General features: G+C 32.6%; 1 protein-coding gene and 1 long non-coding RNA gene across 2 annotated transcripts in view; one reads left to right on the top strand and one right to left on the bottom strand.

Moving 5' to 3' along the window:
- The first annotated feature begins 754 nt into the window (after window positions 1-754).
- The window catches only part of LOC134723456 (uncharacterized), a 78883-nt gene continuing 53572 nt past the window's right edge, over window positions 755-26065 (top strand). Inside the window, exon 1 of the mRNA XM_063587066.1 lies at window positions 755-876. The gene's annotated coding sequence lies outside the window, so the exon portion shown is untranslated. The remainder of the gene's footprint in view (window positions 877-26065) is intronic.
- Window positions 20198-25298, bottom strand: LOC134723455 (uncharacterized). Its single transcript, XR_010108074.1, has 3 exons — window positions 25174-25298; window positions 21334-21421; window positions 20198-20443 (listed from the first exon to the last, which is right to left on the bottom strand). It is a non-coding gene; the product is annotated as an uncharacterized LOC134723455 (long non-coding RNA).

The raw sequence follows: 26065 nt of genomic DNA, 5'->3' as shown, positions 1-26065 counted from the left end.
TTCTTGTGGACTTTAGAGGAGGCCATTTTGTGGACTTTAGCGGAAAGTTTGTGGACTTTAGCGGCGTTGTGGACTTTAGCGGAAATTTGTTGTGGACTTAAGTGGAATTTTTTTGTGGACTTTAGCGATGTTGTGGACTTTAGATGAATTATGGACTTTAACGGTGCCACAGACGTAAACTGTTACAACATCGACATTTAAATACAAATGTATGCAATATTTTTGTCAAATGTGCTTCCGCATACTTGCTCATTGACATATACTCGTCGTTTCTATTTGTAGCTTCTGTCAAAACCTGCGCTTCTTTATATAAACTATATAGATTTTATATAGATTAGACCGTTGGTTTTCCCGTTTGAATGGTTTTACACTAGTAATTTTGGGGCCCTTTATAGCTTGTTGTTCGGTGTGAGCCAAGGCTCCGTGTTGAAGGCCGTACTTTAACCTATAATGGTTTAATTTTTAAATTGTTATTTGGATGGAGAGTTGTCTCATTGGCACTTACACCACATCTTCCTATATCTATATACTATTTTTTTCTACAACATAATTGAATTACAGTCCAATTGTTTGTTGATTTTTTAGGAAAGCCAGATCCACCAAAAGATGTCAGAATAGCTGTTATCGGTAGTACCGCTCACATATCATGGACAATACCTACCAATATTCAAGGGGCAAGTTGGTCGCGAATTTCTATTAAAACTTCATCAGGACGTGATGTCTACATAGGTTCCGGACGACACTTTAAAGATATACGCATTTTAGAATCTTCCAGCTTTGAGATCGACAATCTAAAGATATGTTCAGAATATTATGTTAAAATACAATTTTTGTTTCCGACTTCAGAAGTCACCACACAAAAGTTTTGGATGACAAGTAAGTTATTGTTTCCTTAAGTATAACATATAAAATTATCATAAACTTGCAACTTGAAAAACAATATTTTAAAGCAAAACTTTAAGTGCAGTAAAACAAAATTCCCATGACAAAATTAACATTCATAATGTTTCGTCAATGTTTACAAAAAGACAACAGACCATATACATACTTTAAAGTCATAAGAAACCTCAAATAAAAAAAAAATAATGCATATGTTTTTTATAACTCAATGGATAGTTTTCATTATAAAACTTATGTACATATACTTTTTTCTGAAGAAAATTCTTTAATTTATTCATATTTAGAAGAAGTTTACTTATTTGAATTGCTTCCTTCCAGCAAGCAATTCCCCCGACATATTTTCCGTATGCAAGGTGACCTCAGTGTGACCCATCTCGTAAAAATCCGGTGACCACAATACGCATGGATGTCCTTAAAATAAACTATTATCTGAATTTACATGTTAAACACGTGCTCAATTTCCATGCTTTTTGTTTATTTTTCGTCAATTGTTGACAAACAGGTGACAATCGTTAAACCTCGGCTTCAAAACACGAACTTTAATTACCTGCCATATTTTCACAACAACACTGACCGATTGAAAAAAAAATTGACGATTATACGAAATTTACACGAAAAAAATGATAAATTCGAGCACAGAAGACTAAGTTTATGATGTTTGTATGCATTGGTTCAAGAATTGGAAGAACATTATTTTTCATCGGTCACTCGTTTCTTATGACTTTAATACATAAATGTGTAACAAAAATCGGTCACAGTTTATTTATTTTTGATGTGAATCACCAGTTGTCTTTCCCTGTTAATTGTGTTTCTATATGTATATAAGTTTCTCCATAGTTGGAGCACCATGTATTACTTAAAACACCCCTAATTTTGGTATAGTCTTGATTTTCACCCCTTCACGTATAATGGACCGTTCCATATCGTAGTATATAAGGCAGCTCAAGACAGAGAAACTTTGTCATCATTACAATCCAATCCAGTCACGTCTCAGTCCTTACAGCTGAACGGACGTGCTGGGTCAGCTCTCCTTTACCCGCTATCGTCGATGAGGGTTTATTGCTAGATGGTCAACGACAAACTACTAAGATGACAGAAACCAATCCATGCCGTACAGAGAGACGTAGTAGTTGGCGTACCCGCGTTAACATGCCTCCAAAACCATTGTCTATTATGGGGAGTGTCATGCCGATTAACGTCCGAGGGCTGTATCCTAGGCTGTTGGGTGATACGACCTACATTTCACTGCCTAACGGCTTTGGTCCTGATAACGCTTCCTGTCATCTTTAGAACTACGTCCACGATTCATCTACCAGTACTCTATCATCGAGGCTAGCGGGCTGCCAAGCTGACCAAACTGGCCCTGAAAGCAGCCGTTGTGAAGTAAAGAAAACAACAAAAATAGTCAAAAAGTAAAATCAACTCACCAAAACCAAGATGGCGGCCTCCATTCGGCGTCCTTTGCTACCCGTTCCTGACCCACGGCACAAAATATTGAAATGCTCACCAATCGTCTTCGGGCACCGAGCCGACCGTGCGAGGGCTGAAAAGCCAGTCAAGGTCGTTAAACACTTCCATATATATGAAACTTTGTCAGTTTTATGTGGACCATTGAAGAGTTAACTTCTAGGATTTAATATTCCAACTGGTAAGAAGAGTGGCTTTAGTGATTCAAAGGATATGAATTATAGTGTTTGGATTTATATGTGAATATTTGGAATAGTGATTGTGTTATAAAGTGAACTTATATAATAAGTTATTGTACAGTGAAAGTACAAAGTGTATATTTGCTTGTGTTGCAAGTTGTTACATTGTTACGTGTATTAGTGAGAATACATTGTGAAATCTTGCTGATGTTGCAAGTTGTTATATTGTGGAAGTGTTTAAGTGAAAGTGCACTGTGTTTAATCTTACCAGTTTGGAATATATTCATTTCGTTCGGATTCATAGTGATAATTAGTCTGTGAGTTGAGCTGTGTTCATATACATTCCTTGTGCATTGAAGCATTGTGCAAGTGTTATTGTGTCACTGTGTTATAGTGGTTTATTGAATATTCAAAGGTTATACTACATATTGGTGGACATTGTAAATAGAAGTTGTATATATGTGATTTTGTGTTCATACGTTTTGTGTGATACGTACTTGATGCATGTTGCAAAGTAATCTGTTGGTGACATGGTGTAATAAAGGGCCGTATGCATGTTGCATAACAATCTGTTAGTGACATTGTGAATAAATCGGTCTGATACATGTTGCAAAGTGATTGCATAGTGACATTGTGTATATGTATTCTGTTATGATACAGTGTGTTTATGGATTGTGAATGAGTTACGTCACCTTGCATTTTGATTTATGTGCATTGTGCTGTGTATATAGTTTTTGTTGTGAATCAATTTAAGGATGTGTTAATTGTTTTGAATAGGACAACTGGTTGTGGTGACAAATTGAGTTGAACACTTGAAATCCTGATTTATTCAGATACGGATCCATTGATCGTCCGGTTACACGTTACAAATGTATACAGATAAAATCTTGCTATTAAGCATTTTGTTAACTGCTCAAACTGTGAACTTTAGCTTTGTTACAATACATAAAATAATTATTTGATTGTGCATAGTACATTATTCAGCTTTATGCGGTCGTAAATGAAACATTTAGCTTACACCATTTTAATTTGATCAAAACAAAACAAAAAAAAACAAAAAAATAACTGACACTCCAAAGTTTAACTTGTTTGTCTTCACAGAGACATATAAATACAATTTAATTCGTCGTCCCATGATAAAAAAATGTGTCTTGGACATCGTGAATATCACAACAACCACCAAGCATTAATTTTAATATAAATATAAATATTGAGATGAAAGTTAATTTTAAAAGGGGAAATTTCGCTTGCTGACATCTTCGACATTACACAATTATTTCCTGTAAATGTAATAATTTTCCACATACACAACTTATCATGGACCCCCCTAATTAACAGACCGATTAATGCTACGTGTAAACAGTGTCATTACTATTCACCAGCGATTTATTTTTACAATACAAGATTTTAATTCTGAAAGTCTTTGTCCTGGTCCTTAATACAAAGAAAAACAACAGGGTGTTCCGAGTGATTATTATCGATTGTCTAGACTACCGCTAATCTCGTAATCATATGATTAGAGGATGCTGGGTACGAGTTTACACGCGTGAAGTCAGCGAGATTTACAAGTCGCTAATCTCTTTAGTATACATGTCTCTGGTCTTCATATTTGTTTAGATATATCATGTATAATTGCTTATTAGCAAAAATATACCAAATTAATTATACGCGGCTCAATTTCTAGTTCTCGATTGTGGATAGATTAAAAATATTTCTCAAATGTTTTTAGAAGTATAAACAATTTATTTTGATAACAATTGATTTCACAAAATTATCTTAACATTGTATGTCAAATCTCTCTATTCTCATAACAAGTGTTATTCGCATATCATTTATCGTTCATCACAAATAGAACTAACGCCAAATATCATATTTTCTTTATAAAAAAAACCTGATATAAATGTCCAAACATATTCTATATAAGATGTTCAAGATGTTCAATGTTCATTAAACTAGCAATACATGTCTGGATAATTTGGATAAACTATTTTAACAATCTTTATAAATAAAATGCTATTGTACACTTAATAGCTTAAATTAATCTTTTGTTGGAATTATATGCAGAGTTTTCCTTACTTAAATGTGAAACTTGTTAATGTCCTATTTTGGCATACCTATTTTGTAAAATTAGCAACTCGTCCTGCAGTCTCAATGATAATTTAATGAATATTTCAAAGAATCTTGACCATGTATTGTCATTGTATATCTTTTTTTGATCGATTTAGTTTTGGGGTTTTCATTACCAAAAAATGAACTTTGCAATGGTTATGTTTGAGGAAACTAACTTTTCTGATTTCGGGATCAGGACCCCTCGGACCCCCCCCCCCCCCCCCCCCCCCCCATAAACCCCGTACAGAAAGTTATCAAAACTCTCACAATTCTTACAACATGATCATGAAGATTTTTTTGTATTTCCATCCGCAAATCATATGCACACAAATAGTACACATTTTTATCACATTCTCCCAAGATATCCCAAATGTGATTTTTTAGAACATAAAGAACGGTAATAAAAGGTGACAACGGCACAGAAAAAAATCTCATTCTTTATTTGAGATATTTAAAATAGTGCAGACACTGGCTCAAACATAATTACTATTTCCATGACATTGAAGCAACGTCTTGTTGTTCGTGTTCATGCGATCGCGTCAGGTTATTAATGATTTTAGGCAACGTCATAGTCTATGTTATCAGGAGAACTAGTTTCAATTATTGTAAATATGGTTCATGTTCTTCCTGGTTTTTGTTTATATACATATAGATTATTTGCTTAAGGTAGCACTACAGTCAGAATTTTCTGACTCAAACCAACAGTCTTTAAAGAAGTCTTAGATTAATTTCTCCAAAACTACTCAATGGATTTTTAAAATCTTTAATTCATTATAAAGCTGAAATATTAATTCTTCTTAATCTGTAGATAAATTTATTTTTGGTATGATTAATCTCAAATTATAGCTCCTTATAATTGCCAAAAAATTGGTCTTCCAACTTGAATGAAAATGACACACTCGGGTCAAATGGTAGTAAAACTTTGTTTTTATCATTTAATCAACCATACACTATAAACAAAACCGTGTCTCAGATTTTTGATATATGCCTCCAGTAAGAAGATATATTGATTTAACTGCTGGGTGCCAAATCTCATTTCACCTTTCATCTTTGGACACCTATAAATTCATTTAGAAACAAATTGTCCAAAAAATGGTACGCTATTGTAGAAAATACTCCCTTTAATCACATATATCAGAGTCAAACCGAAAGGGGTACCCATGAAGTTTCTATTTTCATTTTTTGCTAACAATTCTCATGAAAAATTGTTCTGAGAAATGACCTAAAAACTGAATTTCCCCCTTGGAACCCCTATAAATGCATCATTAATACACAATTTCTACTGAGAACACCCCAGGAGTGTTCTGACACCATTATTTTATCAATATATTTTATTTTAATGCAATGCACATTTATACCCCTGGGGTTGAAGGCATATACAAACAATACAATACAATATACACAATAACCACACACTTTGCGTCTTTGATGCTCTAAACTGTAAATTTTGAATTATATGTGCACTGACCAACACTAACTTGGCATTTGGTGGGAGTTTGACGTCACAGATTTGACCAAAATCTGTGATGTATTAATTAAATATAGACAAAGCTCCGCCTCTATCCAGGCAGTCTAAGATAAGTGAATAACAGGAATGACCAGCTGCATGTAATCAATTTTTAACATCACTATAGTCACTAGAAAGAACGATTTTCATTTTTAAAAAGAAATATACTATGAAATTAGCTAGAATATTAAAATTATGCAATAAAAGACATGTTCCAAAAAAGATCAAGGACATCCCTTTCCTGAAAATAGACTCCCACATCATGATTTTTGAGTTTTAACTTTTAAACTTCAAATTGTTTAAAGTGCCTAAAACTCCTAACAGAAGACAGATTCTTTTTGTTTGTAGTAAGAACCTTAACATTTTAAAGTTTGCCAGAGGCTTTCCAAAATACTTTCACACTCTTATCCTTATATACATTTGCGCTTCAAATACTATGGACATTTGCGCTTTTAATTTTGATTCACCTGTAATAAATTGACCGGACATTTGCGCTTTTTCCTTATAGCCGTCTACCTGCAGATGACTATACGTGATATATATATAGTTTTGTTCATTTTGGTTAGATTTTCCCCTTTAGATTTTCTCCTTTTTAATAACTGTAACATCCCATTTCTCTGTTTACTTCAAAGTTATATAAATTACTTTTGTTGCAATACATATGATACAATGAGATAAGACCCGTGCCACCATATATCTTAATTTTTGTGGCCAGTGATTAACGGGCACGGGACGTTTGCGCTTTTTTACCTGTAAAACGATAGTACATATGCGCTTCAAATACATGTACTATGGACATTTGCGCTTTTAATTTTGATTCACCTGTAATAAATTGACCGGACATTTGCGCTTTTTCCTTATAGCCGTCTACCTGCAAATGAATTTAACTTTAAACATGTATTTATCAATTCATCATAGTAAGACAAATGGTCCAGAATCTTTCCATGTCCACAATAATGGACAGTTCTACTCAACTCATCCAATTTATTTTTTGAATAACAACAGTCGGCGAATTACATTAAGATTCGTTCTTATGATGAACAGGCACCCCAGTCAAGAAATAAGAAAGAGAAACTTTATTATTTATTTGAAATGTTGGCGCCATACCAGTCAGAACAGATAACTAGGGCTAGATTTGTTCTCTCTTTAGACATCGGATATCAAGCGAAAACTGACCTGTGATGACTATACGTGATTTAATGTCTTTAAAATATTTACTTTTAGCACTATATAATCTTTAGATATATGTCAAAGTGCTCTGACATGAATGTGCTATGAAATGTGCTATGATTTGGATGCTTATAACCATAAAGGAAAATATGACTTTAACTCTGACAGGTTAAACCTGCCAGTCCCAAGTCCGGATAAAAGAGGATGAATAGTCATAAAAACCAAATATTGCAAAAGCGCAAATGTCTTATGTAAAAAGCGCAAATGTCCTTTTTTTAAAAGCGCAAATGTCCTATGATTTGAAGCGCAAGTGTCCAAATAAAAAAAGCGCAAATGTCCTATGAAAAAGCGCAAACGTCCCGTGCCGTGATTAACAGCTGGACACTGGCATCAACAGATGATTGACATATTAGCCCCTCCTTAATGCCTATATATTTAGATTAATTACCATGTGCTTTTATTTACATAAGTGCATTATCAATTTACTCACCGTTGTGATATTATGATAATGATTTTTGGATTTTTACTAACTGTGCAGAATAATACTTACTTCAAAATTATGCGATAAAAAAAATATCTTAAAAAAATAACCGTTAGACTGTAGTGCTAACTTAAGAACATTTATGTTTTGTATTAATGACATTCAATAGATCTTTAATCATGTTAATGGAAAAATAGTTTTTACATATTCCATGTATAATGGTTCTGTATTGATAATTGAAAAAAAGAAGTAAAGATACACCACTCTTTAGTCTAAATATATCTCTTTGTTTCGTAATGAAGAATAGTATTAATCATTTCGACAAGGAAAAGCCATTTTGAATCCCAAAATGTCGTGTTCCCAAATATTACGCAAAATAAATAAAACTGGATACCTAACACTATCTTTACTAGAAAGCTGTCCAATAGACCACTTTCGAGTTTGTCCTTCACCGGAAAAAAACCTCATCAATTATGCGCACCTTTAATTTATGACGTCATTTACCAGATAGAGGGGATCGTCAGTATCCCTGCACTATTAATGTTCATCAAGCGTCTTATTGATCGTCATTGTGCAGTATAAACTAGAAATGTATTTTCTGTTGGTACTTAATCACAATTCCCTAATGTTAGCGATGCTGGGGTGGTGTTCTCGAAGCTATCTTAGGATTAGGACGTGTCCTAAGTCTATCTTATGACAAGTCTTTGTCCTAAGTCGTGTTCTCGAAGCTCTCTTAACTTATGATATATCTCATTTTTCGTCCTAACTTTAGGACACCCAATAAGGTGTCTTTAGGGGAACCTATCTTCATCCTAGTGTAATAATGTTTGGATTTCGCTTTTTGCTCATTATTTTACGTGAAAATGAACATGAAATGGAACGCACCATCGGTCATTAACTCGTATATAAATAAATTGTGCATGATTTTAAACTTTGAACTTCGTGTTTCACGATACGATTACACAACAAATTTTATTCTCATTTCAAAACAAATTGTTTTCAAGTTTAAATAACAATCCTTTTTGATATAATTACATTGGTAATTATGCATTTAATTCTGTACATGTTATTATAAAATTCGAAAACAATTTTGTTAAATAATTTCGACATTAATAAATGTTTTGTCAAAAAATTACTTTGAAGCTTTAAAATTTCGACTTAGGAAAAGTTTAGGACGTCCTAACATAAGATTCGTCTGAGAGAGCTTCGAGACACAACTTAAGAGTGTCCAAAGTAGATCCTTAGTCCATCCTAAAATCGGTCTTATCTATGACTTAGGACGAATCTTATGATACCTTCGAGAACACCACCCCTGATTGTCAATTATGAGCATTCAATTTGCCGAATAATACGTGCAATATAGCATCATAGTTTTCCAATCACTCGCTCAACGATTTTGTTATCCCAGGCATAGATTACCTTAGCCGTATTTGGCACAACTTTTTGGAATTTTGGATCCTCAATGCTCTTCAACTTTGTACCTGTTTGGCTTTATAAATATTTTGAAATGAGCTTCACTGATGAGTCTTATGTAGACGAAACGCGCGTCTGGCGTACTAAATTATAATCCTGGTACCTTTGACAACTATCAACAGGGGAACGGAAATGACGATGCCCCAAACGCACGAATGATGTTCACTAAAACCAAAGTTTTTGACGGAAATGCATCGAAAGTTTCTTGTGCAAAGCAAAAACGAATCCCCAAAAACGTTCAATGTTAACCTTTTGCACTCTATTGGTTTGTTTCTATGAAATCATGATGTTGCTATGACGATGACCTGTATGCGCCAACGGGGTCAACAACATTTCATATAATTAAAGTTTTAATTTGTAAAGTGTTTTCGAAATAAAAACAAAAACATGATATCATGTTAAAAGTATTGCATAATAATGGAAACAAATGTATTCACGTTGCGCACGATGTTGGTACGAATTCCATTTTGCTATAGCTATAGATTAGCATAAAAATAAAAACGTAGACCCTCAGTTTGATAAAATACAGTGATTTCTGATTGAAGTCATTACATGAGACTTGAAGTTAAAGAAAAAAGGAACCGAAATTTAAATTTAAATATTTCGGGTTTGCGCATTTATACCGTGAAATTGAAAAAGCTGAGAGGAAAAATATTTATCATATTTTGAAAGTTAGTTAATTTTCTCCTGGTTCATGCTATTTTTTGCCGGAAAACATGCGTATTGTTACTATTGCAATGACTTCAAAAAGTATAGCTATCTTGTCTTAACGGAATAAAACGCTGTATTTTCTTTAAAATTGAGGTTTTAACCAGCTGATTATCAAATAAACATAGTTAGATCATAGAAAATGAAACTTCGCAGTAAAGGTTTCCTGTTTTTCTTTTTAAACAATATATTGTTTAATATTTTTTCATTAGGCACCAAGGATTTTTAGATCGTTTCAAAAGGTATAGCCGTTTTGGGACCTTAGTTTTTTTTTTTTTTAGCAATTTGTTTTATATAATGAACATTGTCTATCTGGAAGTTTTAAATCGTCAAAAGTAACATGTAAATATTTTTTTTGTTTAAACAATATACAGAAAAACCCATTGCTGGAAATTATAACAAACAAAGGATATGACACAAAAATGGAAAACGGAAACGAGAAAGTTTAAATATTTTTCGACAAAGATAGTAACCCGAATAATCCAGTCGTTATATTACGATCACTTCGATCACTCCATTAACCTCGAGAAAAGTAGTGGATAGAGGGCGCTGAATTATTCGAGTTACAAAGATAGCATCGGGGATGATAAAATATAGACAGGAAACAGAATCGGGAATATAATCATATTCAAAACAGTGTGGTCCTGGCCATTGATTGACGACCTAAATTATCCCATTGACTGGGACAGATTAGGTGAACGTTTGTCTATAACGACCATTGCTCACTTCTTACTTATTGTAGAATTTAAACTGTGGGGTCACCAAAGGTTCTCAACGCCTTTAATAATAAAATAATTCGAAAAATTATTCAGGAATAACCTTTGTATTTTGATTTATATTATTGACATAAATCAACACATCGTATTATTCCGGATTCGTTTTTCGAATTGCTTTATTTAGGTGTTGAGAACCTTTGGTGACCCCACAGATTCAGTGTCTTTAACAAGTAGATAGTGAGCAGTGATTGTTACCGACAAACGTTCACCTAATCTGTCCCAGTCAATGGGATAATTTAGGTCGTCAATCAACGGCCAGGACCACACTGTTTTGAATATGATTCTAAATGCAACAAAAGGAGTATGTACAAATGTATCAATATGCAAACAATGGGAGAATATGAATTCAAAATCTACTTTATATTAAAAATAAATCTGTGTAAATTTTGAAAATGTATCGGATTCATTAATGTGAACTGCTGCCGACAGGAAAATTATCAATTATAGCCTGGAAAGACTGACAACTCTTGTAAATGAATATTCATACTTGTTGTTATTTTTTATTTTCATTTTGTTATGTTGTGTCACATACTATAAATATGTAGTTTTATGGCAATACAGATTTGAATTGAATTTAATTGAATTAAAAAAATATCTATACGACAACTAAGAGGGTCGTGAAACGCTAAGAAGTACCAACATCGTGCGCACCTTCATTTTAGTTGCGGACGTTACATATTTATAACTGTTTTATCGGTTCAAAAGATCCATACGTTGACTTTGACTTTTAACCATTATGACATTAAACTTTGTCTTATTTTCCCTTCAATTCTATATTCCTTATATTGTAAAGCAATTTTTTTCTAATAGTCATTAATTGTGCTCATTATTTCATTTTTATATTCAAGCACCCCTTCATTCTTTCTTTATTTTTGTTCATTTACTTTTCTCTTTTCTCTAAATCTTTTGCACTTTATTCGGCACATTTTGTCCATCATTCTCTAATCTGAAAAACCAACCCAGACCCTCATTTTTCTTATAGATGGATATCCTATATCCTTTCTTTTCTTTTACGTCAATCTAAGTGTTCAGATTCATTTTTGGAAGGTGATTTGTTACTGAGGTTACGTAATTTTGACTACAAAAGAGTCTGAACATTAATATTCACGGTGGGTATGGTTGTCCTGCGAGAGAACGTACTGTGCTGGTGATTTGGTCCTGACGGGTGCTGGTGGGTCCTGATTCTGTGCTGGTGGGTTTGTTTACATTGTATCAGAATGGCATTAAAAGATCTTAAAACGACTGTTTTGTTGCTTAATTTTTCTCTGATGTGTCATAAGTACCATGCAAAGTATATTACAACAATATTATATTGCAAAAGTCGTGCAAGTTCGTTAAACGGAATTGTCCTGACGCTGTGCTGGTGATAAGAAAAACGGTCCTGGTTCTGTGCTCCTATGTCCTGGTTCTGTGCTTTTATATTTTAGTTAAAAGTGGCATATATTCAAGATCATTGATGCTGTACTGTTATTGACTAATTAGCTGTTGTCTGCTTTCTTGAAATTGACATTTGTGTGAATCTGTTTACTGTTATTATGAGAGAAAAAAATACCCCCTTTTTTTTATTTATTAACTGTAATCTTATTTATTGGCCTGTTAATGGAACGCTTCTTGTCCCCTTTTAAGATAAGAAAATATGTTTACGATTTTCGGGATTACGATCATTTTGCACGATCACCAAACTACGTTGTAATTTATACAATACTAATATAAAGAAGATGATTTGGTATGTTTGTTGTCAATGGACAAATTTCCATAAGAAACCAAAAGAAGTATGTGTTAACAACCATACGTCATCGTACGACCTTCTACAATAACCCATAAAATAAAAATGTAAAAGGTTTTGCATAAAAATGACGAGCAAAAATATAGAACAAAGGCCTTTCTGAGCGTTTGAATCATGTCTTTAGCAGCTTAAAATACATTTGTTTGTGACCAATTTAGTGCTAACTATAAGAATGACAATAGTATTGCGGGTTTGTTTGTTTGGGTTTTTTTTTTTTTTTGGGGGGGGGGGGGGTTACAGTGAAAGCTTTAAAAGTTGTATCGTAAAAGGAAAATGTCTCCAATAGCTATTAAGAATCACTTGCTGTAAGATTTTTCCAACATATTTTTTTTTGTCTAAACGGTTATCAGGCATTCTTTTTTCGAAAGTTTGATAGAACATTAAAAAAAATCTCTATTTTATGAAAGGGCAGGCTAGAATATGTCAGAGAATGCAGACGAGATAACCTAGAGAACACTAACAAAACTAAGATTTTTTATATTTTTCATTTCAAAATAAATATTTTTGAAAAAGAATTACGGTGGGGGAGTGAACAATGTGTCCTACTTATCTATATTTAAATATTTTTCATGAATAAAAATCAAATGTGCCTTGATAATAATTGAAAATGTGTAAATGGAAAAAATACCCAACTAAAATACACTTCTATTTTAATATTGGTAATATCCCTAAGCTTTTAAGTTTTGTGTATCAAACACACCATCTCTGTAGTAATGACTCCATACTGAGATATTTCACTTTATATTGTGAATTCATAGAATTGGTATATTAAAATATAGCCTTAATTTATATTTAAAAAAAACTGAATCTCAAGCCAGATATATCAAACATTTGTGTTTCCATCTATCCGTTTTCAGGACTTTAACCATCAACAAAAACACGCCTGGAAAGTAAAATGTGTACTCGGCTGTCTGAAGTCGACAATTTTTAGACACCCCAGGCTCCTAAAAAACAAGCCGGATGGGGGTTCAAAGATGCAAATTAAGTACTTATATCAATATTTTATCTTTTCGTGTACGGTTTATGACCCCTCCTGTGGCCTGTCAATTACGAAATGTGCAAACTGCAACAGTATCAAAACAGCACAGACAATGAATAATAGAGATATAATTTTGTACATATATCAAGGGGAAACTTTTTGCAAAGCATTATTATTTATAGTTCATAATGGTATTTGATAGGAAAAGAGAATTTAGTGAAAATAAAATCACTATTTTTGTAGAAAATTCACAGACCTTTGTACAGAGATTTTTATGTTTAGCATGGGATCAACACAAGGGTTCATTACCGAGTAAGACAAATCAAAATGTCTATCTACCTTGCACATTTTAGAAAATTCAGATCAGATAACGAAACTTGGTCCAGCAACATTTATAAGCAATCTAAGATTTTGACCCTCACAGTTTCCATTCACCACAAATATTCTTGTTACAACGAATCATTTTAAATACAAAAATACTAGTTGAAGCCTTAATTTCGTTTATCTATTAATATATGTATATGAAAGGCAGCAGGGTCACCAGGGTGAGGAGTCCATGTCATCTGAAATAAATGCTAAGAATAGATCTAGAAAGCGACAGATAATCATGACATAAAAAAAACTCTCTTCTTTTCGACTTTTTTCGAACAAATTGACACATAAAATGAATTATATAGTATTGTGGAATTTTTAACTTATTTTAAATACTATATATTGTTATCTGATATTGGACGAATGATGTCGCCCTTTTATGTTATTATGTAATACAAGTTAAGATAATTTTAAAACACATATTAAACAGCAAAATGGATGCACAAGAGCTAAAATAGGAGTCATAGATCCTGTTGGCAACAATTATCTGCCAAATTTTATTGATTTTGTAACATTTGATTCAAATATGACCAACTTCTTACCCAAAATCACCAGCACCGTATCAGGACCCACCAGCACAATGACAGGACCCACCAGCACAGTATCAGGACATGAATAAATTGAAAAAATGCTAAATTTTAATAAATTTCAATGTTTTTTCACAAAATTGTTTTGTCGTGTGGATTGCGGTATAGAAAGCGGACTCTATGAGCATTTTTGTTTTATTTTTTCAGTTCGAGATTTTCTGAAAATGAGCATTTATGTGTTACGCTTCCTGAAACAGTTTAGAGGCTCAATTTTTAAATGGATTATATATGAACCCATAAGAAACAAAATTGAAAAAATCTCAACTGTTTTCGTCCATTTTTTATGAGTAAAAACGTCAAAAATCATCATTTTCGTCTTTGTTTACATTTTTTCATTGATCACCAGCACCCGTCAGGACCGAATCACCAGCACAGTACGTTCTCTCGCAGGACAACCATACCCACCGTGATATTGATATGGCTGAAGGACGAAATCAATCTCAAAATATCATCGTCCCTATACTGCATTTCGCAGAACATCTAATATTCATGTACGAAGGGTGTGTTTCCCTTTATTCAGACATCATTAACACTATTTGTGGTTTTATGATAAAAGATGGTCGACTGATGAAAAACAACTAGCTTTTGAGAAGTGACTTATTTTTTTATAAGTTCAGGGATATAAAATAGTTATGACTTTTTTTGTGATACAAGACATTAAAAATTTCTAAGAAAATAGCTCTCTCTAGATATTTTATATATTCAACATTTATAATTTTTCTTACGAAACATGCAAAATGTATGAAAAAGATACGATGAATTTATAAGATTTTTATTGGATTATTTAAGATTAGTTTATGTTTTTGCACAAAATAGATAAAATCAGATGATTCCGAATACCTTGAAAAAAAAACTATTTAAAACTCGGCGATCATTTTATTTGAGTATTTTTTTATTATTATTTTTTTTTAATCATAATAATTGTAATGTTTAACTATCAACCAACATGACGCATTCTGGCACCATTAAAGTCCACAACACCGCTAAATTCCACCAAAAATGTCCGCTTAAGTTCACAACGCCGCTAAAGTCCAAAAACTTTCCGCTAAAGTCAACAAAAAGACCGTCGCTAAAGTCCACAAGAAAACGCCGGTTAAAGTCCACAATGGCAAGTTCCGCTAAAGTCAACAAAAAGCACCGTTAAAGTCCACACCATTTTTTTTATTGTTAAAACCATATTATTCGTTATTTTTATCCCGTTAGTACAATACAAAGCATGGGCCTTTTTTCTCGGTAGTATTTTTTTTTTATCAGTTGGATACACGAAAAAAGTACAGTATCTGTATATGATTTTGTTACATTAATTTTGATCTTTGTATTATGATGGTGATGGCCAATTTGGACATCATTTCTATAAAGTTTGTAAACTCGTTAGTTTTTATTATTGCATTCTACAAGTTCTTTTTCCGACGTAGTCGGTATAGTTTCGGGTTGTGCCTTTTGAACTTCAGGACGCTTAACTATGGCAACAGAATGCGCATGCTCGAAAATCCTTTCTGTGATTGGACAAAATGCTGTCATGGTGGGTGATTTGGTTGTGTTTGAAAAAACGTCTCGAAAATTATATCGTGATTGAAAGCAAGTGAAAAACTAGAAAAACTATAAATATTTATAAATAAATGTTACAAAGATTTATATCTTTATTAAAATAATTGTTTCTCCAATAGCTCTTTGCATCAATGACAGCTGTTTATTCGTGACAGTTATATAATTTTTAATGTAAACTTTGTTGTACGAACGTGCATGACTTATAGAACGCACATACGCATATGAGTTTGGGGAATGAAAACAGAAAGATACTACTTATACTTCCATTAGTCAGTGTCCAGCTTTGTTAACCATGAAATAAGTTTAATGTTAACTGTAGTAAATGTATATTTGTTTCTTGTTATTTGCACTGGATGTTTTGACAATTATTTTTTTTAGGTGTCATCACAATATTCTTATATATTATTGCCTTAATATAACCAGACTTAGTAAAGAATTTCTTGTAGTAACATTCAGATGGAGATTTTATTAAAGAGGTCCTGCATCATTAAGTCATTGTGCTTCTGAAGGTTATCGAAATGATAGTTTTAAACATAATACTCAAATTTAAATACGTCGGATATCTTTTTTAAAGATAGTTCTTGTTTTCTCTTATTCTTTGCATATAATCACTTTTTGACATTATTAATGTACAAAGCAAAGTTGCCTCCTAATCTATAACATTTGAACAGCATTCATTCAATGCAATAATCTTGATTATGCCTCATGTAGGAAATTTCAAAACCAAACGCTCTTTTCCATGTGAAATTGTGTTCACGGCAAGTGCCTTGCAAGAAGTAAGTTCTGTTTTCCCTCAGACGTAGCACCTGTCGGGATCAATGTTTCTTATTTATTTGTCTATAAGTGGTCATTGATTGCCCTTCTCTATTCTGTTAGTGTTGCATTCCTTTTGTAATTTAGTAATTTAATTTGTTATTAACTTGATCATGAGTTTAACAAAAACGGAAGCCACCGAATTCACTATGTGAATTACATTCTTGCTTTATCATGCATATTGGTCTTTTGATGTTGTCCCTAGAAACTTAAGTCTTGCACTACATCTATACATTTTGCTTTGAGTCCAAAATATTGTCAAAGTCAAAATATTATTAAAACAGAACTCGCATTTTCAGATTAAGAAAGGGTCTAGAAAACACCCAAAAAGCATGATTTTGCATCATTTGGTCCTTCAAGGTTGCACTTTGTTAATACAGCTATTTCTCAAAACACGCCGCTTTTGTGGAGATCTTGAATATTCATAGAAAATTTATTTTGTTAATATACTGGTTCCCAGTTATATGCTCTTTGTGTTCCATCTCACAGCTGACATAACTTGGGAATGTTACCAGTAAATAAACATGTGCATTTTGTTTATATTGACATCTGAGGTAACCTTTCATTCGCGGTAGGGGTAGTTCAGAAAATTAGTGTGAGTTTTAACTCTGAGAAGTTCAGGGCATATAAACGTTGAAAATATGCCTCACAGCCCCATATTTTGACCTTTGAAAAAAATTGTGGTGCATATGAACTTTTAATTCTAGGATAAGATGTTTTTCAAAACTTCGTAGTAAAAGTGGTACAGTTTTAGCCGTAAAAGGAGTTCCTATGGGAAATTGCATTGTCATTTTTTTAACAGAAATGCAACCTATATAGGGTCAAAAAGGGGAACATTCAGAATTTAACCACAGTTGCTTTACTTCACAGATTTTAAAGAAATTAACTCAAAAATGAAGTTTTATAAATATTTGATGTAAATTGATAGAATCTTGGACCTTAAATATGATGACTCAGCATAAATTCACAGTTTACAGTATGCATATAGATATAGGAAGATGTGGAGTATACATAGTTTACTTAAAAGTCCTGGATACAAAATTAATTCATAATATTTGCATATTTGTAAGTTAAGGTCAAGGAACAGTAAATGGGCTATGTCACAGATCTTGCTAAAAAAATTGCATACAACCTTGGCCCGTTGAACTACAACTGAAAATCGAAAAAAATAATACATTTATCTCTTTTATTATCTGAAAAATTGCAGATTGATTTCTTTTAATATGGGTGAACATTTGTATAGAAAGCACATAAAATCGGCGTAAACCCTTCTAAAATTTGTCTTAAAATCGCCAAATCTCTAATTCTACTCCAAAGATTTTTCTTAAAAAACTATATATTGTTGTCACATAAATTTCTGTTTTAATGATATAAAATAATCATAGGGTCACCGACTTCGTTTTTTGTCTAATTATTAATTTGTTACCTTGTTGGTAGTGAAAAACGTCAAAAATCAACGTTTTACGGCCTGCAACGCGATAACGTTATGATTATTTCGACGTTTTGTTGGATTTTTTCACAAAGAATGCAACTTTGAATGATGTATACTGTAAAAACGAAGTCGGTGACCCTATCTTTATTTTACATCATTATAACGGAAATTTTTGAATCAACAACATATAGTTTTTTAAGAAAAATCTATGGAGTGGAATTAGAGATTTGGCAATTTTAAGACAAATTTTAGAAGGGTTTTCGCCGATTTTATGTGCTTTCTATACAAATGTTCACCCATTTTGTAAGAATTCAATCAGTAATATTTCAAATGATAATTGAGATAAGTGCATTATTATTTCGATTTTCAGTTGAAGTTCATCGAGCCAGAGTTGTATGCCAAATTTTACTGAAATCTAAGACATAGCCCATTTACTGTAACTTGACCTTAAATTGTTAAGAAATGCTTATATTTACTCTTCACAGTCATTGAAACTCTTCGATCCTTCCAGAATATTATTTATGGGGTATTTGTGTCCTTTCGATAACCCAAAAGTAAGCCGCAACACCTAAATCTGCTTTTTTGTCACCATAGCATAATAAATACAAGCTAGAAAAAACAAAAATATCTAAAACAAAACTTACAGTAGTGTGTTCTTTCCTATATATGTACTAAATATTCCAAATTGCTAGAAACAGCAGAATGATTTAGGAAATTTGAGGCTCCACGGGCAAAAAATCATAGAAAATTGCCTGCCTCCTGGGTCATAAAACACTGGACACTTTTAATTTGCAAAACACTCATTTGCAAATCCGCCGCCGCCTCAAACAAGAGCTACAATATCATGTATATAACCAAAATGTGCGGAATTACATGGGATTCAATAATTTCATTGGTTTTATACTGTTACTTTCATATTTATTTTGCAATTTGAATTATAAAAACATGGGATTTTCAATATCCCATGGGACAGGGCAAAATCCCATGGGATTTACCGTTATCCCATGGGATTTTGGTTAAATCCCATGGGATTTTTTTTGGTCCCATGGGATTATTGTAGTCCCATGGGATATTTGTTGTCCCATGGGACAAAAAAAATCCCATGGGATTTTTATTATCCCATGGGATTTTTAATATCCCATGGGACAAAATAAAATCCTATGGGATTAAAATTATAAATATATATATATAAATATAAAGTTATGTGTATGTTACAATGAATGCTGTTTGGTAGTAAAATGTTTTAAATGTATACAAGTTTTTTTTTTATTTTTTATATATATATACATATATATAAAAAAATTTAAAATTTTGTCACAAACATGTTTTTTATTTGTTTATATGACAATAAAGATTATTCTTATTTTGGAATGTATAATAATAATATTTTACAGTCAAAGAATAAAGTTCTTTCACTGAAACAAAATGATGAAATTTCTAAATAAATGAAAAAATATTGTTTTGAAATCTTTGTCTTGTTTATTCTATTATGAAAAATAGAACTGAAAAAATATTTCATATTCTGACTGAATAGTTCACTCTTTTCATGAGGTAAGATTTTCTTTGTTATAGGTTCATTGCAATACTTGTATAGGCAAAAAATTTGAATTATATATACCTTTGTGGTGTACATAATAGTATGCTTATATTTGCAAATTTAAAATATAAACACTTTTTGTTAAAGTTTTTGCTTTCTTTATTCACAGCTTGCTATGTACAATTATTCAGTCCACTATATAAGAGTGAAGTCAATAAATAATTTCATTCACTAGAATATTCCTGCAATTCTTAGACAAAATATTTTTTCAATCTGTTCTTCAAAGATCTTCCTCTGTACATCTTTATTGAATTGAGAGATTCAAATGATTATTTGGACAACAACATTCTAATATCTTGTTCATTCGCTCCATCTTTCAATTGATAATTACATTGTTGTATTTATATGATCAAGTTCTTGTGCATCAATGATCGTGATGATATGACTCCTTTTTGTTTATAGTCATCATGTTGAAATTTCCTCTTTCAAATAATGTAGGAAAAAACATGTTCCATTTCAAATTAATAAAAAAGTCGCACCATGGAGAAAAATATCAGCTTTAAGTTTTCCGTTCAGTATTGATCTGTGAATGATGACCATGAAAATTGAGATGTCTGACCTACAAATACACAAACTCAAAAATTATCAGTGAAGAGATCAATAAAATGGCTATTTTATCATTTTTATGATTAATATGATAAACTTTCATTTAAATATTCAAGTACTAAATTAAAGAAATCGCTTAAATTTTATAATAGTTTAGTTACAGTACAGCTTATTTAAAATTATAATGAAAAATATAGGCCACCGATGAGTTAAATAAGATATTACATTTCTAATTCCAAAAAATGGCATTTTTGCACCAAAGGGAGATAATTTGGAGCTTTTTCAATGATATATGCATTTTAAAAGTCATCTGGGGCCAAACCCAATTGATTGTTTTGAATGATTTGGTGTACCATATGATAAAGTTATAAATAAAATGAGTTATGAAAAACATTTATTAAACATTTTTCTGAAATTGTTATACCCTAGACGGCTAGAGCCTCCTTAAATGTCATTTGATCTCTATTGGAGAAATGTCTCATTGGAAATCAGACTGCTAAGTGTTTCTTAAATTTATATCAACCCAGCCATAGTATACCTGTCTAATATCAGGAGCTTGTAAATAGTCCAGTGGTTGATGTTGGTTCATATCCTTCATTTTTATTTTTCATAATTTTTTGTTTTTATAAATTAGTCTGGTATATTTGACGTTTGAATTGATGCTCTGTTAAGTCTGTTTCAAATTTGGTTAGTGTTGACTTTTATAGATTACTATAACATGTATAGGGTATGGGTTTTCTCATTACTTACAGGTCATCAATGGCCTCTAATAAGTAATTACAATGCTTACATCCACTAAATTGAACTCTGATGGATAGTTTTCTCATTCATCATACCACATCTTATTTTAATAAATATTTAATCATTATTCAAGGACAAAAACTTTTATAACAGTGGACTTACCATTTAGGGTTTGTTGACCTCTGTAAATCTTATTTTGTTGATAATTTCTTCTGTTTATAGTTTCCCCTTTATCTTTCATGTTCTTGCCCTACACATAAAAGGGTAAACATCATTTAATGACAAAAATAACTACTACATGTATTACATAATTAGTAGGCAACTGAAAATTTTGTCTTATTTGTATATAACATCAACTTACTCATCATTCTTGTCGTTCAATATCATGAACACATGATGAATATTATCATTATTCTATGAATATGAGGTCACAGTAAAATTAACCTTGGCAGGCAGACATCTTTTTTTATATGATACCTTGTAGTCATTCCATACAACAAGTAGACCTATGCTTAAAAAATCTAAGACCAAAATTAAAAATATGTTTGTTTCCCCTCCCCCCACATGGGTCAAAAATAAGCGCCGGGTCAAAAAATTATTTTCCACAAAAAAATCGAATTTCTTTTTTTCCTGAAAATAATTTGTTTCCATTTTTGGAAAGTGCTTGAAAGCAGAAGGATTGATAATCTAAATAAATACACTCAAATTGAGCACAAACAACTGATAAGTGGCCTGGACTGGACAAGTCAAACCATTCATGTGACCATGCTATGACAATCACATCCAGTTAAAAAAAAATAGAGGCTCTCAAGAGCCTGTGTCGCTCACCTGTTAATGTGTTAACTGATGTCGGCCATCTTCGTTGGTAGGCGGGGTCATTAGACACTTTTTTTTAAATAGAAACCCTAGTATTATGATGGTGGCCAAGTTTGGTTAAATTTGGCCAAGTAGTTTTAGAAATGATTTTATACAAGTTACAAAAATGACGAAAAGTTGTTCAATATTGACTATAAAGAGCAATAACTCCTTAAGGGGTCCTCTAACAATTTGGATCATGTGACTTATTTGTAGATCTTACTTTGCTGAACATTAATGCTGCCTACAGTTTATCTCTATCTATAATAGTATTCAAGATAATAACCAAAAACTGCAAAATTACCTTAAAATCACCAATTTTAGGGCAGCAACCCAACAACAGGTTGTCCAATTCAACTGAAAATTTGTGAGGGGATATATCTTATTCTGATGGACATTTAAATCTTAAAAGATTTGCCCTAAATGTCTTAGTTTCAAAGATATAAAGCAAAACCTGCATTTTACCACTATGTCCTAATTTTAGCCATGTCAGCCATTTTGTTTGGTAGGCTGGGTCATCGGACACATTTTTTAAACTACAAACCACAATGATGATTGTGGCCAAGTTTGGTTAAATTTGGCAAAGTAGTTTCAGTGAAGAATATTTTTTAAAAAGTTGATGAAAAGTTGTTAAAAATTGACTATAAAGTGCAATAACTCCTTAAGGGGTTGACTGACAATTTTGGTCATGCTGACTTATTTGTAGGTCTTACTTTGCTGAACATTATTGCTTTTACAGTTTATCTCTATCTATAATAGTATTCAAGATAATAACCAAAAACTGCAAAATTTTCTTAAAATAACCATTTCACAGGCAGCAACCCATCAACAGGTTGTCCGATTCATCTGAAAATTTCAGGGCAGATAGATCTTGACCTCATCAACAAGTTAACCCCTGTCAGATTTGCTCTCAATGCTTTGGTTTTTGAGTTATAAGCCAAAAACTGCATTTTACCCCATATGTTCTATTTTTAGCCATGGCGGCCATCTTGGTTGGTTGGCAGGGTCACGCCACACATTTTTTAAGCTAGATACCCCAAGGATGATTGTGACCAAGTTTGGTAGAATTTGGCCAAGTAGTTTCAGAGGAGAAGATTTTTGTAAAAGTTTACGGATGACGGAAGCAGGACGATGGATGCAGGACGACAGACGACGGACGCCAAGTGATGAGAAAAGCTCACTTGACCTTTCAGGTCAGGTGAGCTATAAAGAACCTGCCTTCCTGGTCACTTTACAAATGGTAGACCCGGGGGAGGGAAAACAGACATTCTTTTAAATGTGGCCTGATAAAATGACAAAACCAAGAAAACTTATCATTGACCAAAGAACAATAAAATGCAGTCATGGTATATATATATGAATCTGCCATTCAGACATGCACACCTTACAATTGTTTCATATCTACCAAATATAATCTACCTGTAACTTTAAACATATGATAAACTGACAAAACAATGCAGTGTTTCATTGACCAATGAACCATGAAAATGAGGTCAAGTTCATATAAAATATGACAGACAGCTAAGTGCATCTTACAATTATTTCATTCACTAAATAAAGGGGCCTTATTGCTAACAGTATCCGGAAATAGACCAAACCACAAAAACTAAATATTTTCAAAGTTCCTTATACCCTGCCAATCTGTTATGGTTGTGCCTGTTCCAAGTCAGGATCCGATAATTCAGTGATTGTTGTTTGTTTATGTGTAACATATCTGTTTTTCAATTTTTTTGTACATAAATTAGGTTGTTAGTTTTCAACTTTCAACTTGGCTATCATGTGTAAAATCATACAAGTGTTGGGAAAACAGGAAGTTGTCGAGTGATGAATCTAAAAATGCATCACACCGTATAGCTGACTTATTTAACCCTGAAACCAAATTTCAGAAATCCTTCTATTGTAGTTCCTAAGGAAAATGTGACGAAAAATATTCATCCGACGGACTGACTGACGCAAGGATGGATGAACAGACAGGGGTAAAACAGTATACCCCCCCCCCCTTTTTTTTAAAGTGGGGGCATAATTTTAATACGGGGCTATAAAATCCATGCAAGATGTCAAAACAAAAAGAAGTAACCTAATTCTTTCTTGTTAGGGGCTATTTATTTATTGTCGGTTATACATATAACAATACAACATAAGCTCTGTAGAGCTTTTATCCGACATACATATATGACAAACACAATACATTTGTACATGAAACATAAAGCTCATCACTGAGATAGTAGTCTCAGATAGAGGGAGGCGGGGTCAACCAAACTCCCCTATTCAATCTGAATGTAGGACAGAAAGTCACAGTCAAAAAGTCACACACTGTCACAGGACAAAAAGTCACATTTCAGTTTTGAAATTATTTTTCTTTGAACAAGAAAACACTCTTTTTGTATTTTTCTTGAAGTTTTATATATACATGAACATGATGTAGCAACTTTAAATTAAAATTTATTAAAAACAAATAAATCAGTGCATTAGGTTTGCACACATTACCATTACGTTTGCGCACAAAAATCACTACGTTTAAGTGCAGCTTTTGATTACATTTGCACGCATTTTTTAACATGTAAATATAAAAAAAAAGATATGGTATGATTGCCTTTTACAGCTGACTATGCTGTATGGGCTTTACCTCGGGCTTTGCTCATTGTTGAAGGCTGTATGGTGACCTACGGTTGTTAATGTCTGTGTCATTTTGGTCTCTTGTGGACAGTTGTCTCATTGGCATTGGCAATCATACCATATCTTCTTTATATTGGCTTATGGTTGAAGGCCGTAAAGACCTCTAGTTGTTAATGTCTGTGTCATTTTGGTCTCTTGTGGACAGTTCTCTCATTGGCAATCTGACATACCACATCTTTTTTATATTATGAACAATTTCCTAAAATTAAAAATGAATATAGAATATTTTATTTCCAATTAAAGGGCCCTATAAAGAGCTTTCATGACATTACATACAAGTACATATGATATATGTAATAAAAAGAAGATATTTCAAAATCTTTTTTCATTTATATTCAATCAATTGTCAACAAATTGTTTGTGACTTTTTGTCCTATCAACTTTGTTACTTTATGCCTGAGTTTGACATGTGTCTGACTTTTTGTCCTGTGACTTTTTGTCGGAATGTCCTGTGACTTTCTGTTCGTTTACCTTCCATCTTAATCAGTGAACTGAATAATTGTTTTTTGCAGAAGTCCGGGGAGTGTTAAAAAATCACATGTGCAAGTTGAGAGTCAACACTTACACAGGGACACAATCACAGTGGACACAATACTTTTTCAGAATGTCAGCAAAAAAGAATTACTGGTGACAGGGGAGAGTAACCGATGAATTGATCCTGAATCAGATAAGAGTTTCCCTGCACGTCTTAACACCGCTCAGGAGGACCTCCTGGGTGCACACATACAGGGCATACAAAGTGCACTCATGACAGACCCTATATATCCGCCGTATCTGCACACATGATGGATGTATATATTCGTTATAGATCGTCATACACTTCTCATTTTAGAGTTAAATTTGCAAACCTCTTAAGATTTTAAAATAATAATGGCTACTAAAAATATATTATTGCCCCCAATTTTCGCAATTTTTTCGCCATATAAAATATGTGCTTTTAATGAATATAAACGATGACGAGGCCTCACGAATAAATATAAATATGAAATATACTGGAACTTCGATTAGCATAGATCGAGCAGCAGAGTAAACTTCCACATAAATCTCGAAGTTATTTACGCCGGATAATATAGACTGTGCTCCTGAATAAAGTTGTCAAATACATTAATTTGTGTTTTTTACTTCTACAAGAAATTTGATTCAAATGCTAATTACGCACCATTTGCTGAGCAGAGAATCATTCTAAGCCAGGAACCGTCTATACTAACTGATAACAACTAGTAAGAATAGAAAGTCTCTGTAAAAAGGCAGTCAATCATAACAGAACTGCATTAACTTAATGATACATGTACATCAAGTTCCAGCACCTCACCAAGCACCCTTGCCTTGCATACTGAGATGGCAAACTGGTGTGTGTCAGTAT

This window comes from Mytilus trossulus, chromosome 6, assembly GCF_036588685.1.
Source record: "Mytilus trossulus isolate FHL-02 chromosome 6, PNRI_Mtr1.1.1.hap1, whole genome shotgun sequence".
In the NCBI taxonomy this organism is placed as follows: domain Eukaryota; kingdom Metazoa; phylum Mollusca; class Bivalvia; order Mytilida; family Mytilidae; genus Mytilus; species Mytilus trossulus.
This window is presented reverse-complemented; position numbering and strand designations above follow the sequence as displayed.